Source organism: Notechis scutatus, chromosome 2, assembly GCF_049901735.1.
Source record: "Notechis scutatus isolate UNSWTSFEM ecotype Mainland chromosome 2, rNotScu1.2, whole genome shotgun sequence".
NCBI lineage: Eukaryota > Metazoa > Chordata > Lepidosauria > Squamata > Elapidae > Notechis > Notechis scutatus.
This window is the reverse complement of record NC_142010.1, coordinates 139,935,387-139,950,544: the sequence shown is the minus strand read 5'-3', so window position 1 is coordinate 139,950,544 and position 15,158 is coordinate 139,935,387.

The following is a 15,158-nucleotide window of genomic DNA, read 5'->3' as shown; positions in this document are numbered from 1 at the left end:
GTGGGCCATGCTTCACATAGAGTTGCACTGAACTAAATAGGTACCAGGCACCAATTTCTGGCATTCCTGGGCAAATGCCAAGGCCCTAGGCCTCCAATATGACCATACCTGGTATCTCCTTAAGCCTCCTCTTAATTGCCTTACTGCTCCTGAGTATCATCAACTGTTACCTTGATACCATATAATGCCCCAGGACCACATTGTTCAGGAGCATGCGACATTTATATTAAGCTGAGGGCTCAGTGTCTTATCATGGACACCGTTGTTTTCTACTTCCAGGGAAGATTGCCAGTGCCTCTTAAAAACCAATGCCAGATCTTGTTGAATTTGGATTTCATTTACAAGTGTTTTATATAGTAGTGTGTAAGATAAAAATTGGATCCCAGTCTACATAAATATTTGGAATGAACAAACTTCTCTTTCATCCCGAGATCTGACATAGAAAATGTTATCAAGCTAATAGCAATAGTATTACCACTTGGATTTATATACCACTTTACAGTGCTTTACAGCCCTCTCTAAGAGGTTTACAGAGTCAACTTATTGCCCCCAACAATTTGGGACCTCATTTTAGCAACCTCAGAAGGATGGAAGGCTGAGTCAACCTTGAGCCATTCAGAATCAAACTCTTGGAGTGAGCAGTGGATTAGCCTGCAGTACTGCATTCTAACCAGAGGTGGTATTCAGCAGGTTCTGTCCAGTTCTGGAGAACCGGTAGTGGAAATTTTGAGTAGTTCAAGAACCGGCAAATACCACCTCTGACTGGAGATTTTACAGTATCCTTCCCCTGCCATGCCCACCAAGCCATGCCCACAGAACCGGTAGTAAAAAAATTGGAATCCCACCACTGATTCTAACCACTGTGCCACCACAACTCTTGCAATAAAATACTGCAGAAAAATATGATGCCACAACAAGATATTTAAGTAGCCTAGATCAGATTAAATGTTTCTAACTACCATAGAAACATGTGAAATTGGTAAAAGCATTGTTGCTTTTCTGATTTCTCACATTTTCTGCTTTGATTAGCCCCATGACAATATTAATATTATAATTGTTTTACTTTTTATTCAAATCTTTTATATCCCATCTGCCCTTTCCCACTCCTTCATAGCAGCTTGGAACAAATAAGTAAATTACCACCAATAAAATAAATAATAACATATAGCAGTGAATTCTCCTGCATAATACAATCAATAAAACAAAGAAAGCAATGAGGCAGCTGCAACAAGACAAATGAATAACATGAACATAGTTCTCCCCCTCTCCTGTTCAGAATTGCCTAATACTTGGGCAAAAGGCTTTTAATCATTGCATATATTAACAGATTAAGTAAACATGAAATCAGGCCATCATGGAAGGACCAGGTGAAGACATCAAAAGATCTCTGTGTCTAATAAGTCTTGCATCTCAGCTGAAAGTATCTAGTTTTTCTTTTAGGAGAAAATCAACTTGGGATTCCATCTTAGAAGGGCAGCCCCAAAGAATTAAAATCTGGTCCAGCTATTACAGCATCTTCTTTTATTTTATTGTATTCTATACAACGCAAAAAGACTTTCCTCACTCAGAACTCCTTCTCTTGGCTCTTTCGTTATCTCAGACCTCATTTTCAATTTTACGGAAATCATGAGAGTTCTATACTATTGCAATAATTTGCATTAACCTGATCCTGGTACCACTTCCATGATAAAACAATACCCTTCTTTTATTAGTTTCTTTGTGACATGTTTATCTCACCTTTGTTATTTTTAAAAATAACTCAAGGTGGTGTATATAATGCTGCTTCCTCCTTCTATTTTTCCCACAACGATAACCTTGCGAGGTGAGTTGAGCCAAGAGATAGTGACTGGCCCAAGGTCTCTCAGCTATTTTTCATGCCTAAGGCAGGACTAGAACTCACAGGTTCCTGGTTTCTAGCCTGGTATCTTAACACAGTGTGTGGAGAGAAGTGCAGAGAAGAGCAACCAGGATGATTAGGGGACTGGAGGCTAAAACATACGATGAACGCTTGCAGGAACTGGGCTTGGCTAGTCTAGTAAAGAGAAGGACCAGGGGAGACATGATAGCAATCTTCCAATATTTGAGGGGCTGACACAGAGAGGAGGGGGTCAAGCTATTTTCTAAAGCACCTGAAGGCCAGACAAGGAATAATGGATGGAAACTGAACAAGGAGAGATTCAACCTGGAAATAAGGAGAAATTATCTGACAGTGAGAACAATCAAGCCATGGAACAGCTTGCCTTGAGATGTTGTGGGAACTTCATCACTGCAAGCTTTCAAGAAGAGACTGGACTGCCATCTGTCAAAAATGGTGTAGAGTCTGCTAGGCTGGGGGTTGGACTAGATCTACAAGGTCCCTTCCAACTCTGTTAATCTGTATATAACAACTAGATCAAACTGGCCCTAAAATGCCACATTAGGAAGTGCCACTTTAAGAAGAATTCCACATCATTTGCCTACAGTTGAAAAAAAGTGAGTCAATTACGTGATTACTGGAAGACTGATTGACACAATCCATGAAAACATTTTGAGCCTTCTTACCACCATCTGAATGCTATCCATATCTAGTGGTGGGAGAGGACTATCAGCTTTGGCATCTGAAACCAAATCAACAAATACTCCTTACTGCATCTTCACATCTAAAAATGTATTGTATTACAAGCTTCTGCAGACTGGAACCCTGTTCACCAGATGTATAATGTATTAGTTTCAGGTCAGATATATTATGTGTGCACGCACACCGGTTATAAATACAGAAGGACAAATTGCAAACAATATGGCCAGTGTGATTCAACATAAAGCCAACATGTATACAAGTTAGGCATAATGACCATTCACAGTGGTGATAATGCTATTTTCCGACTAATTTAACACCCACAGTGGGAGAGAAAATCATTATAAATATGAAGCATTAGATTTTCTAAAGCAACTTGTGGAAATCAAGAGGCTTGGAAATAAACAACAGCCTGTATTCTGTGAGCTCCAGATTGCTAGTATCGTTGTAGACAATTCCACTGTGAAAAGTGTTTTACAGCTGGCATCTACTTCGTTTTCTCACAACCCGATGAGATGCAGATCACAACTATTATTCACATTTGGAATGGAACTGTGACCCAAAAAATGGGATGCGAATTGTAAGAACCATATCATAAATGGATGAAGGGAAGGGAAGAGTTGAGGAGGTAAAGACACCTTGAGAAAATTGGGAAGACAACACCACCATTTTAGTTCCTGATCTGATGGTACAAATTAAACAGCATCCAAAATTGTATTCTGTTTGTTTCCTTGCTTTGCAGGGTACCCTTGACTTCAGATGCACCGCTCAAGCTTTGAAGAACATCCCTGGGCCCGTTTTATTTCCATTTCCATTACCCAAGGCCTCAATCGTACACAATCCCCCCAGAAAACAGCCAAGAAATCTCATAAGAACCCAGCTAAAACATTTAATTATAAGCTCAATGTTTTTCTGCTCAAAAATGGCCTTCTCTGAGAAATAAACTTGGTCAGTGCTGCATTAAACAAGGACTGTTTTCAGAGATTTCTACAGTCCCTGAAGAAGGCCATTGCTTGGAAGAAATATATTGGGCTTCTAATAAAATATTTTATTAGCTTCCCAGGGTTTTGTTCAAGAGAAAAACTGGTAAGAGAATGAACCAAAGCTGCCAGAGGGGAGCAGCTCTGAAGTGCCGCCATCAGGAATCCCCAAGAGGAAAAACAGACGCTTTGCCTTAGAGAAGATAAGCTGGTGAGCTGCAACTCTGACCACTATTCCAGAAAAATACCCTTTTGCCAAGGATATGGCACTTAATTTCATCACTGCCTTTGCTTCACACCCGCTGCTCTCTGAAGGCTGCCATGAACCTGTTCCTGCAGGCCTCCCATATTTGTTTTCTAGCAGCTGTTCCTGCCTCCATTTTAAATTGGATACACCCTCTGGCTGAGGCCCCAAGGGATGTTGGTCAGTTATGGCCCCTATGTTATGGAACAGCCTTCCCAGTGATACTGGATTAGCAATGGCAATACTATCTTTTCAGAAGCAAGTTAAAATGATGGCGTTCTTCTGGACAGCCTTCCAGACAATTGAGAGAACGTCTTTGAAGGGATTTTATAGCTGCTTCCGTGTTATTGGTTTTTCATGTTTGGATTCTGACATAGTTATTTTAAGAATGTTTTATTGTTGCATTTTTAGTTATTCTTGTATGCCGCCCAGAGCTCCATGATTATGAAAGCTAATAAATACATCTTCATGTGCAACAACAAGAGTTTGTTGCTTTGCCATCCCCAATTGGGCCCTCTATCACATTTAACTCCCAGAATTCCCAGCGGGAAGGGTTTTTCTGATAAACCTGGGAGCTGAAGTCCATGTATCAGGAGGACACTTTGACCAAGGCTGGCTGACCACTATAGTCAACAGAAATAGCAGACAGAGACAATTAAAGAGAAGAAACAAATAGGTGAATTTTTGTTAAAGTGGCCCAATAAGACATTTAGGGTTCAGGCTTTGAAATTGTTAGCAACAGCTTGGTGTCTCCTCCTCCTTCCCTCCCTCCCTCCCTTCCTTTCATTCCAACCCACCCACTGATGGAGAAGATGTCAGGTTTCAAGACATCAGGAAACAGAATGGTTCAAATGAGTACAAGTTTATTCCACGCCATCTCTAAATGAGAATATGAACTACTAGCAGTCAAGGTAAATTGGCAAGGTAAATTGGCAGATAAGTGTCAACAGAATTTAGGCAGGGCTGGATTTGGATCTCTTGTGGGTATGAAGGGACTCCAGACTTATGACATGTTTGACCCCTCATTCCGACTTGGTTGCCATCTCCTTCAGAGGGGCAAAGGAAGACTCATCCTAAACGGGCAGAAAATGAACTCCAGCCTCCCTTTGTGCTGCCTTCCATCATCTTGCTATAGAAACTGGCAGGCATTTCCACAGAGCCAAGGAAGGCAGCCCGTATCCGGCACGAAGTCATCACCATTCTTTGTATGCAATAAATTAAAGGTAAGCATCAGAAGGGAAGCCAGCAGGGATAAAGTTCCTGTCTCCTAAGGAATGGCAAGTTCACAGAGGAAACTAGCTCCTCTAAAAGTGTTGCAGAAGCTGAAGATAGACATGATTCTGAAGGACTCCAGTGCATTGGGTAGAAGAAGGGAATGAAAGAAAAAAGTCATAAGGACTTTTGTTTATTTTTTATCATAAGGACCATAAACTGCCATATCCCAAGATTATTATTCCCCTGGATCAGAAGCTGAGGCCCTTCTGAACAGCTAGAGGGCAGTCAAATCTGCACCGGATTGTTACAGCTTGAGGCAGTTTATTGTCACTACACAATCCTTTTCTTTCTTTCTTTCTTTTTTTTTTTTTTTTGGTAGATGCGAAAAATGTTCCATCCAGAAAGGCATTTGAGACAAGCACTGATATACTCGGTGATGGCAGGATGCAGATAATGTGTCAGCTGCAAATTTATGGCCACGTTGATTTTGTGACTCAAAGAATGGAAGTTGTGGGGAATTGGTGCAGGGGGGAGAGGAGAATGAACTGGCTGGAAACTTACTCCTGACGAGAGAATTATTGTTCCGGGCACTGTGTGCAATTGCAGGGAGGTCTGCGATCTGCACGTACAGTACATATATGCAGAAAATGTTTTTCCTATCTCAGGGAAGGGAAAAGGTTTGGTTTGGCTTAGCATTTTCTTGCATGAAAGGAATGAAAAACAGAATTAAAAGACGGTGAAGGTGGGTGAAGGAAGGATGTAGGAAGAGAAAGCCACACAGTTTTTAAAAATAACGCAATTACATTGTCCAGGCATCCAGGTGAGCTATATCAGGAAGGGAAGATGGAGAGCCCCATAAAATTTAAAGAGAGAGTTGGTATCATATAATCACAGCAAAGACTCTAAAAACACAATCTAGACTTGCAATTATTGGATTACTTTGGTTTTAAATCTCATCTTTAAAACAGGAGGAGGAAGGATTGCTTCTAATTTCTCCTCTTTTACCGAAGCAGCAGCTTAAAAAGAATAGGATGCCTGAGAAAACAAAAGTGCAGCTGATGGCAATTATTTATTTATTTTTTTGAAAAATAAACATAGAATAACAGAAGGGACCTTGGACATCATCTAATCCAGCCAGCTGGCTGAGGAATTCTGGGAGTTGAAGTCCACAAGTCTTAAAGTGGCCAAGGTTGAAGACCCCTGATCTAGTCCAAACCCGTTTCAGCAGCAGAGCCTATACCGTTTCAGACAGGTGGCTGTCCAGTCTCTTCTTGAAAGCTTCCAGTGATGGAGCACCCACAACTTCTGAAGGCAAACCATGTTCCATGGGTTGATTGCTCTCACTGCTAGGAAATTCCTCCTTTGTTCTAAGTTGCTTTTCTCCTTGATTAGTTTCCATCCATTATTCCTTGTCTTGCCTTCTGGTGCTTTGGAAAATAGGTTGAATCTCTGTTCTTTGTGGCAGCCCCTCAAATACTGGAACAGTGCTATCATATCTCCCATAGTCCTTCTTTTCACCAGATTAAACATACACAATTCCTGCAACCATTCTTCAGGTGTTTTAGCCTCCTGTCCCCTAATCATTTTTGTTGCTCTTGTCCGCAGTCTTTCCAGAGTCTCGACATCTTTTTTACATTGTGGTTTATATATTGTAGTTGACAAAATCTTCTATGATTCAAGAATGCAAAGTTTTGTGTCACAAAGGAGTCATCAGGATTACTGAAAAGTCTCTTTTTTCTTAGGCATATTTTTTAAAAATGACAAAAGCAACAGAATTTACGTGAGTTAAAAAAAGTTAATATTTGTATTTTAGATTTTTTAAATTCCGTTTTTATTACTTTGTAATTCAAGGCTGCAAACATATCTAATACTCCTTAACTAACCCTAACCCTCATATCCCGGACATAAACCATTTCAACTCCTTCCCTCAAAATGATGCTATAGAGCACTGTAACAACTACTGCAACTACAACTACACCAGAACAACTACTGCAGACACAAGACAGTTTTTTTTCCTGAATGCCATCACTCTGCTAAACAAATACTTCCCTCAACGCTGTCCAACTATATACTAAGTCTGCACTACTATACTATTAACCTTCTCATCAATCCTTATCACCCATCCCCTCCCACTTGTGACTGTATGACTGTAACTTGTTGCTTGTATCCTTGCGATTTATATTGACTGATTCCTAGTATGATTTGATTGCTTATTGTATCCTATGACTATCATTAAGTGTTGTAGCTTATGATTCTTGACTCTTGACGAATGTGTATTTTCTTTTATGTATACTGAAAGCATTTGCATCAAGACAAATTCCTCGTGTGTCCAATCACACTTGGCCAATAAAGAATTCTATTCTAATTCTATTCTATTCTTCCTTCTCCTATTTTCCACACAATAACTCTGTCAGGTTATTGTTATCATCCTTGAGAAGAAAACAGATCTTCCCAATTCCCATCTGTGGATCAGAGACATTGAGGTGTTTTTTTTTCTAACTTATTTGTGATAACCATGTTTACTGAAGCCCCTGAAAAGGGTCCAGGAGGAAAACTGGGGTGTGACCTATATTCACACCGAAGAAGAAGAAGAAGAAGAAGAAGAAGAAGAAGAAGAAGAAGAAGAAGAAGAAGAAGAAGAAGAAGAAGAAGAAGAAGAAGAAGAAGAAGAAGAAGAAGAAGAAAAAGAAAAAGAAGAAGAAGAAGAAGAAGAAGTAGTGGTGGTGGTGGTGATCTTTAAATGTGGAAAAAGCAAAAGTCTCCTTCAGTCTGTGGTTACCATCCATCTCTTCTCTCTGCTCTCCAAGCAAATATTTTTCAGGCCCAGGTGGCCTCATCATGGTAGATTTTATTGTTACTGTTACGCCTCGACTTACAACAATTCATTTAGTGATTGTTCAAGGTTACAACAGCACTGAAAAAGTGACTTATGACCATGTATATAATATATGTATATATTATGATTAGAAAGACATTGAAGCTTAGAAAAAGATATATAATAGAATTTAGATAGGTATGAGATAACAACTGAATCATATTTGTGAGGGATGCAGTGCCCGGGGGTCATGTGATCCCCTTTTGCGACCTTCTGACAAGCAAAGCCAATGGGGAAACCAGATTCACTTAACAACTGCAGTGATTCACTTAACAAATGTGGCAAGAAAAGTCGTCAAATGGGGCAAAACTCACGTAACAAATTTTTCACTTGGCAACATAAATTTGGGGCTCCATTATAGTCGTAAGTTGAGGACAACCTGCATCCAAAAAAAAAAAAAAAAGACCCAAACCTACCACCTCTCTTAAACTATATATATGCAAATTTGCATAATTGCTGTCAATATTGTGAGGTAGCCCAGGCAACAAGCACACCCAGAAGTACCAGTTCTAACTTTACTGTAAGGTTAGATTAACAGAATCTGAAAGTACATCTCTCCCCCTCCCCACTTGCCTTTACACTCCCAAAAACTAGGGAGGGTCCCTTCTCAGATGTTTGTCATACCCCATTCCTTCTGCAGGCTCAGCTGCCTTTTATCTGACCATTGCCTAATCTGCCGCTCTTCCACCTGTCTGCCAAGGTCATTCCCGCATACCACGTACACTTTCCCCTTTCCTTTCCCTCCTTTCATCTTCTATTTGTACTTCATGTATCAGTTGTGAAGTAACATAAGATGCTTAAAATATGCTTCTTGGGGGGGTAATTCTGCACTCAGCTACTTCTTGAACAGCCACAGCTCCCAACAGTTTGGAACACCTGATCTTTTAAGAACATCCTGTGAGACCTCTCACAAAAATTTTTTCTAGGCAGGTGAAACAGTTCCAAGCAAGCTTTATGCTGCAGGAAGCGAACTTTTATTTTTTTTTTAATGTTTGAAGAGATCCCAAGTTAGCTGACACTTTGTGATGCATAGAAGCTTTTCATAGTGTGGAGTGTGTAAATGAGCCCTCCTGTTTCGGGGTTCGTTTTGGCAAGCAAAATGGATGTGGGTGAGATAGCTTTTCAGATAAAGGACTTCTTTTTTTAATGCTAGAGCATCCTCCAGTAAATACAGCCGCCTCTAATGAGCAATCATTTTTCTGCTTGATTGAGACCAAGTTGTCTTCATTTTGATAGGGTATCTGTTATATAGGCGCTTGAAGAATGGCTCGGAGTCAGTGACTAATGTTCAGCTCTTTATTAGTCCCGAGATCGACTCGGGGTTTTCCGGATCGGCTGCGGCTTATATTGAGTTGGCCGCGCCGGCCGCGGCCAATGGCACCGCTTTGAATCTCCCGCGATCGGTTTTCACCAATCGCGGGGATTCGCAGCAGGCCAATCAGTGCGTCTCGCTCAGCCAATCCGGTTGCTGTGCGCCCTGACCAATCAGGGCGGGGTGTTTACAAGAATGCTAATGACCCGTACAGAACAGTATCTTTTTCATGTGTGTATGTGTGTGAGAGATAGAGAGGGAGAGAGAGGGAGGGAGGGAGAGGAAGAGAGAGAGAGGGAGGGAGGGAGGGAGGGAGGGAGGGAGAGAGGGGGAGAGGGAGAGAGAGAGAGAGAGAGAGAGAGAGAGAGAGAGAGAGAGAGAGAGAATGGAGATTTCAGAGTGTTTCTTTCACAGTTTTGTACATGCCTTTAGCAAAAAAAAAAAAAAAAATGACAGCCAGATGAATGTATCTTTGAGCATGTGTCAAGAAGCTTCTTCTGCAGGCCCTTTGGTGGGTCAGTAAGGGATGTCCAGGCATGCTTCAGCCCCAGCATTGCTTTGTGTCAGAACCAGAGACAAAGCCAGGGGTATGTATGTTCCCCAGCAAGAGGAATGGAAAGGACTTGCTAGGGATGAAGGACTATAACGGGAACTCCAGAGGAGGAGGTGGGGATCCGTTTAATAGTTCTGGAGAGGAGGACGAGTCATAAAGTCCAAGGTAATTCTCCATGGCTCAGTTACCTGCTTCATTTATTCACTTCTGCCTCTGATCGATGCCAATGGATTTTATTTTAAACAGCGGAGAAGACATGGCAAGACTGCAAAATGCCCAGGAACATAAACCAAGAGGGGGAAAACTGGGATTAGCTTATTTAGTAGCACCACCAATCTGCCTCCACCACACCCCTCAAATCCACCCAAATGCAGGCCCTGTTTCTCCGTTGATCAGAAAGCTTGGAGGAAAATCCCTATTTCTATTTAACTACTTGCCTGAGTTCCAAGAGGTGTCGAAATAAGAAGGGCACTGTACGTACATAAGAGAGTTGATGTTTTAATGTTTTAATGTTTTGTTTGTCTTGTTTGTTTGTAGAAAATCAATAAAATTGTTTTCAAAATAAAATAAAATAAGAAGGGCACAGGGCAAAGGAGGCGTGAAGCCACAATCTATGCAGATTTTGCTTTATTGTATTGTTAATGTAATTGTTAATGAAAAAGAAAGAAAATCAGCAACAAAGGAACATCTTGAAAAGGAACCCCATTTTGCATTAACACAACTGTGTATATTTATATTATATCTATATCTTGTGTGTGTTTGCATATATATATAGGTCAGTGGTTCCCAAAGTGGGTGGTACCGCCCCCTGGGGGGGGCGGCAGTGGGATGCCTGGGGGGCAGTGGGATGCGCTGAGAGGCAAGGGGGCTGGCAGGGGGGCGCTGGAGGTGAGCGGCAGGGCACAATTCAGGGGTGAGAAAAAATCCCGCCACTGCCACGTTCAAGGCAAGGCCCCGCAGGATCATCCCATTGACCTGCACACTCTGGTGCAAGGAGCTCTGCCCCGAACGCAGCGTTGGGAAAGGAGAGCAAAGCAGCACGTCCGAACGGAGCGGTGCACGAAATCAATGGGGTGAGCCTGAGAGAGGGAGAGAGAGAGAGAGAGAGAGAAGGAAGCAGAGAAAGAGAAAATGGAAAGAAAGAAAAAGGGACAAAGAAAGAGGGGGGATGGAAGGAAAGAACAGAAAGAAAAAGAAAGAAAGAAGGAGGGAGGGAGGAGAAAGTTAATGAGATATCTAATCTAGTCCAATCACCTGCTCCAGCAGGGTTAGAAGGGAGTGTGTGTGTGTGTGTGTTCTCCTTGTAGTTTACCAGTACATTTTGGTTTTGCCTTCTTCAGAATTGGCACTGTAATACATTGGGGAAAAGTAAATTTTTAGGGTGGAGGTCTGGTCCAATGGATTCTGTTTAAAGCCTCAACAAAATGTGAGAGCTTCCTGATAGTCTTGGCTATGTTTCGTCCACAAAACCTTTAACAGAAGCCAAAGAGGTTTCAACGTGCTGGCAAAGATGCTGGCAAAGATGTTTCAATGTGGAAAAGGGCCTCTAAACTAGGCCTCATTTCAATCTGATGCATCAGGTCTTTCTCTCTCTCTCTCTCTCTCTTCTCTCTCTCCCTCTCCCTTCCCTCCATCCCTCCATGCCCCCTTTCTTTGTCCCTTTTTCTTTCTTTCCCTTTTCTCTTTCTTTTCTTCCTTCTCTCTTTCTCTCTCTCTCTTTCCCTCTCCCAGGCTCACCCCATTGATTTGGTACACCGCTCCGCTCGGACTTGCCTGGGCAGGTCCCTCCAGTGCAGCGGGCTCAATGGGGTGGTCCTGCGGGGCCGGCACCTAGAACGCGGCAGTGCCAGCACGTTTGAAAAGTAGAGCAAAGCCAGAGGTCAGTAGTTTTTGCTGCAAAGAATCACAAAAGCTTCTGGGTTGTGCACAAGAAGGGACACACATGTCAATGCAATTCAGCAACATAAAATAAAGAAATACAAATAAAACAAATCAACAAGAATCGGCAAAGCATCTCTGATTAGATTTTATTCATTACTAGAATCTAACCAGAGATGCTTTGCCAATTCTAGTCCAATGACCTGCTCCAGCAGGGTTGGAAGGGAGTATGTGTATATGTGTGTGCATGGCTGTCAAAACTCCAAAAACAGGTCAACTAGTTCTGGGGAGGCCAGTCATAAATTAGAACACTTGCTAAGCAACCGGCCATTAAGTGAGGACCACTTGTATTTGGTTTGCCAGTCACCAAACCACGCTCACCCAGTCACGTGACCAGCAAGCCACACCCATCCAGTCATGTGACCAGCAAGCTACACCTACCTAATCACGTGACCAGCAAACCACACCCTCAAATTAGGCCATGCCCACAGAAATTTGAATCCCGCCCCTGGGTGGGGGGCATTGAAGATGAGTTTGTAGCACCAAGTGGGCGGTGGACTGAAAAAGTTTGGGAACCACTGATATAGGTGGTCCTCACGCACCAACCACAATTACCGTTAGTACTGGCAATTCCATCACCAAGTAACAGAGTTGTAAAGTGAAAATCACATGACTGCACCCAACTTAAAGCAAACCTCCATAGGTCGTTAAGTGTGAATCACCTGTCTGCGATTTGTGACTTCACCTGCCTCCTTCATTGACTTTACTTGTTGGAGGCCAGTTATGAAATTTGCAGATGATGGTCAGAGGACCACGGGACATTGAAATCATCATAAATATGTATGAGGACCACTGGTGACATTCAAATTTTTTTACTACTGGTTCTGTGGGCGTGGCTTCAGAGGTGGTATTCAGCAGGTTCTGACCAGTTCTGGAGAACCGGTAGCAGAAATTTGAGTAATTAGGATAACCGGGAAATACCACCTCTGACTGGAGATTTTACAGTATCCTTCCCCTACCATGGCCACCAAGTTACGCCCACAGAACCAGCAGTAAAAAAATTTGAATCCCACCATTGTGTGGCTTGGTGGGCATGGCGTGGCTTGGTGGGTGTGGCAGGGGAAGGATACTGTAAAACCCCCATTCCCTCCCCACCACACTAACCTGCTTTCCAGCTCCGTTGTCCTGTGCAGGGCAACAAAAGAAGACCCAGCCAATCAGCTGGGACTCGGGTGGCAGAGAATAGATGGGGGCGGGGCGAGTCAGAGGTGGTATTTGCCGGTTCTCCAAACTACTCAAAATTTCCGCTACCGGTTCTCCAGAACTGGTCAGAACCTGCTGAATACCACCTCTGATGAGGACAGTCAGTCTTATAGTGTCCTATGTTGTTGCAAATGGTTTGGTCCACTCCATTAGTCTTTCAGTCTCTGCACACGAAGCTAAGCCAGGACACAACTCAGTCCTCACCCCATTTCTGTCACTGCTGATAGTAGCAAAGCCTTCTTCCCTTCAAGGCCATCCACTGTGATTAACTTTGCAGTTTTGGTGTTGTGATATGTTTTTGTTTAAAAAGGTACTCATTCCTCTAGGTTTTCTCCACCACTTCAGAAAATGTCTCAACTTTCCTAAAGAGGATTGCAGTTTCTTTTGTTATGTTTCTCTTCTCGATCCTGAATACTAAATTGACCACTGAAATGATTGGAAAAGAGAATGGAGTATCTATCTTCACAAACAGCAGTGAGAATGGTAGATAAGCAAGACATTTGCTTTAGAACGAGGGATGAATGATGGGGGGAAAATACAGTATATATTCAGCTGAGTTCCAATGCTGTATACTCAAAAGTCATGCGTGAAAATAATGATTCACAGCAGAATCACTCAAACCTTGTAAGGCACAACATAGTCAATGCTAAAATAAAGCCAATTGGTACAACCATTTCTATTTTAAAAGATCCAGGAAGGAGTGGAGGCAGGGGTGGGTGGGAGGGAGGAACAGATCTTACATCAAATCAGGACTGAAAAATTCAACCCATAGCAGTGCCTATCTGTAACAAATGTAGCATGATCGGAAATGATTGAGAATCGCCTTCCCCTAACCTGCCATGCATTTCAGTGGTTATATGAATTAATCCATAGTTCAAATATTTTATTTAACTGTCACATAAAACACTTCTACTCCTTTGATCAATGTTTCTCGTTCCATTTGTGTGGTAAGCCTAGTATGGCAGGCGATTCACCCAACCATGATTCTGTGGTGACAAAAGAATCAAGTTTGCTCTGGCAGCATTTACTATTCTCAGGTGTTTTTTTAAATAATAGATGTAGAAGATCAGTAGGGTTGGGGGGTGTAATGAAGTACAGGTAGTCCTCTACTTGCAATAGTTCATTTAGTGACTGTTCAAAGTTTCAGGGGCACAGGAAAAAGTGACTTATGACCGTTTTTCACACTTACACTCAAGTGATCAAAATTCAGGGGCTTGGCAACTGACTCATATTTATGACGGCTGCAGTGTCCCAGGGGTCATGTGACCCCTTTTGCGACCTTCTGACAAGCAAAGTCAATGGGGAAGCCAGATTCACTTAACAACCGGGTCACTAACTTAACAACTGCAATGATTCACTTAACAACGGTGGCAAGAAAAGTTGTAAAACGGGGCAAAATTCACTTAACAACTGCTTCAGCAACATAAATTTTGGGCTCAGTTGTGGTCATAAGTCGAGGACAAAATGAAAGTACCATGCTTTCATTTGAAAACGTCTTGGTTTTTACAAACAAGGAAATATCCACTAATGTGCCAGATGTGATCCCATACGTAGATTGGATTTCAATCAGTACCTATCTAGTAAACCATCTGGAACCTCCATTAGCTTTGTGGAAAAAACTTAAAATTAGTCCTCATTTTAATGAACATTTAAAGTGATGATAACCCCCCCAAAATTTATGTACAACTTTTCCTCATAGTTACAACCCATGGTCATATATGATTACATTTTGGGTGCTGGGAAACCAGCTCACATTTATGACTGGTTGTAGCATCCTGCAGTTATGTCACCAAATTTGTGATGTTTTTAGAATAGAATAGAATTCTTTATTGGCCAAGTGTGATTGGACACACAAGGAATTTGTCTTGGTGCAAATGCTCTCAGTATACATAAAAGAAAAGATACATTCGTCAAGAGTCAAGAATCATAAGCTACAACACTTAATGATAGTCATAGGGCAATCAAATCATACTAGGAAACAGTCAATATAGATCGTAAGGATACAAGCAACAAAGTTACAGTTATACAGTCACAAGTGGGAGGGAATGGGTGATAAGGAGTGATGAGAAGATTAACAGTAATAGTAGTGCAGACTTTGTAATAGTTAAACAGTGTTGAGGGAATTATTTGTTTAGCAGAGTGATGGCATTTGGGGAAAAAAATGTCCTTGTGTCTAGTTGTTCTATAGCGTCGTATTGAGGGAAGGAGTTGAAACAGTTTATGTCCAGGATGGGAGAGGTTTGTAAATATTTTCACAGCCCTCTTTTTGACTCGTGCAGTATAC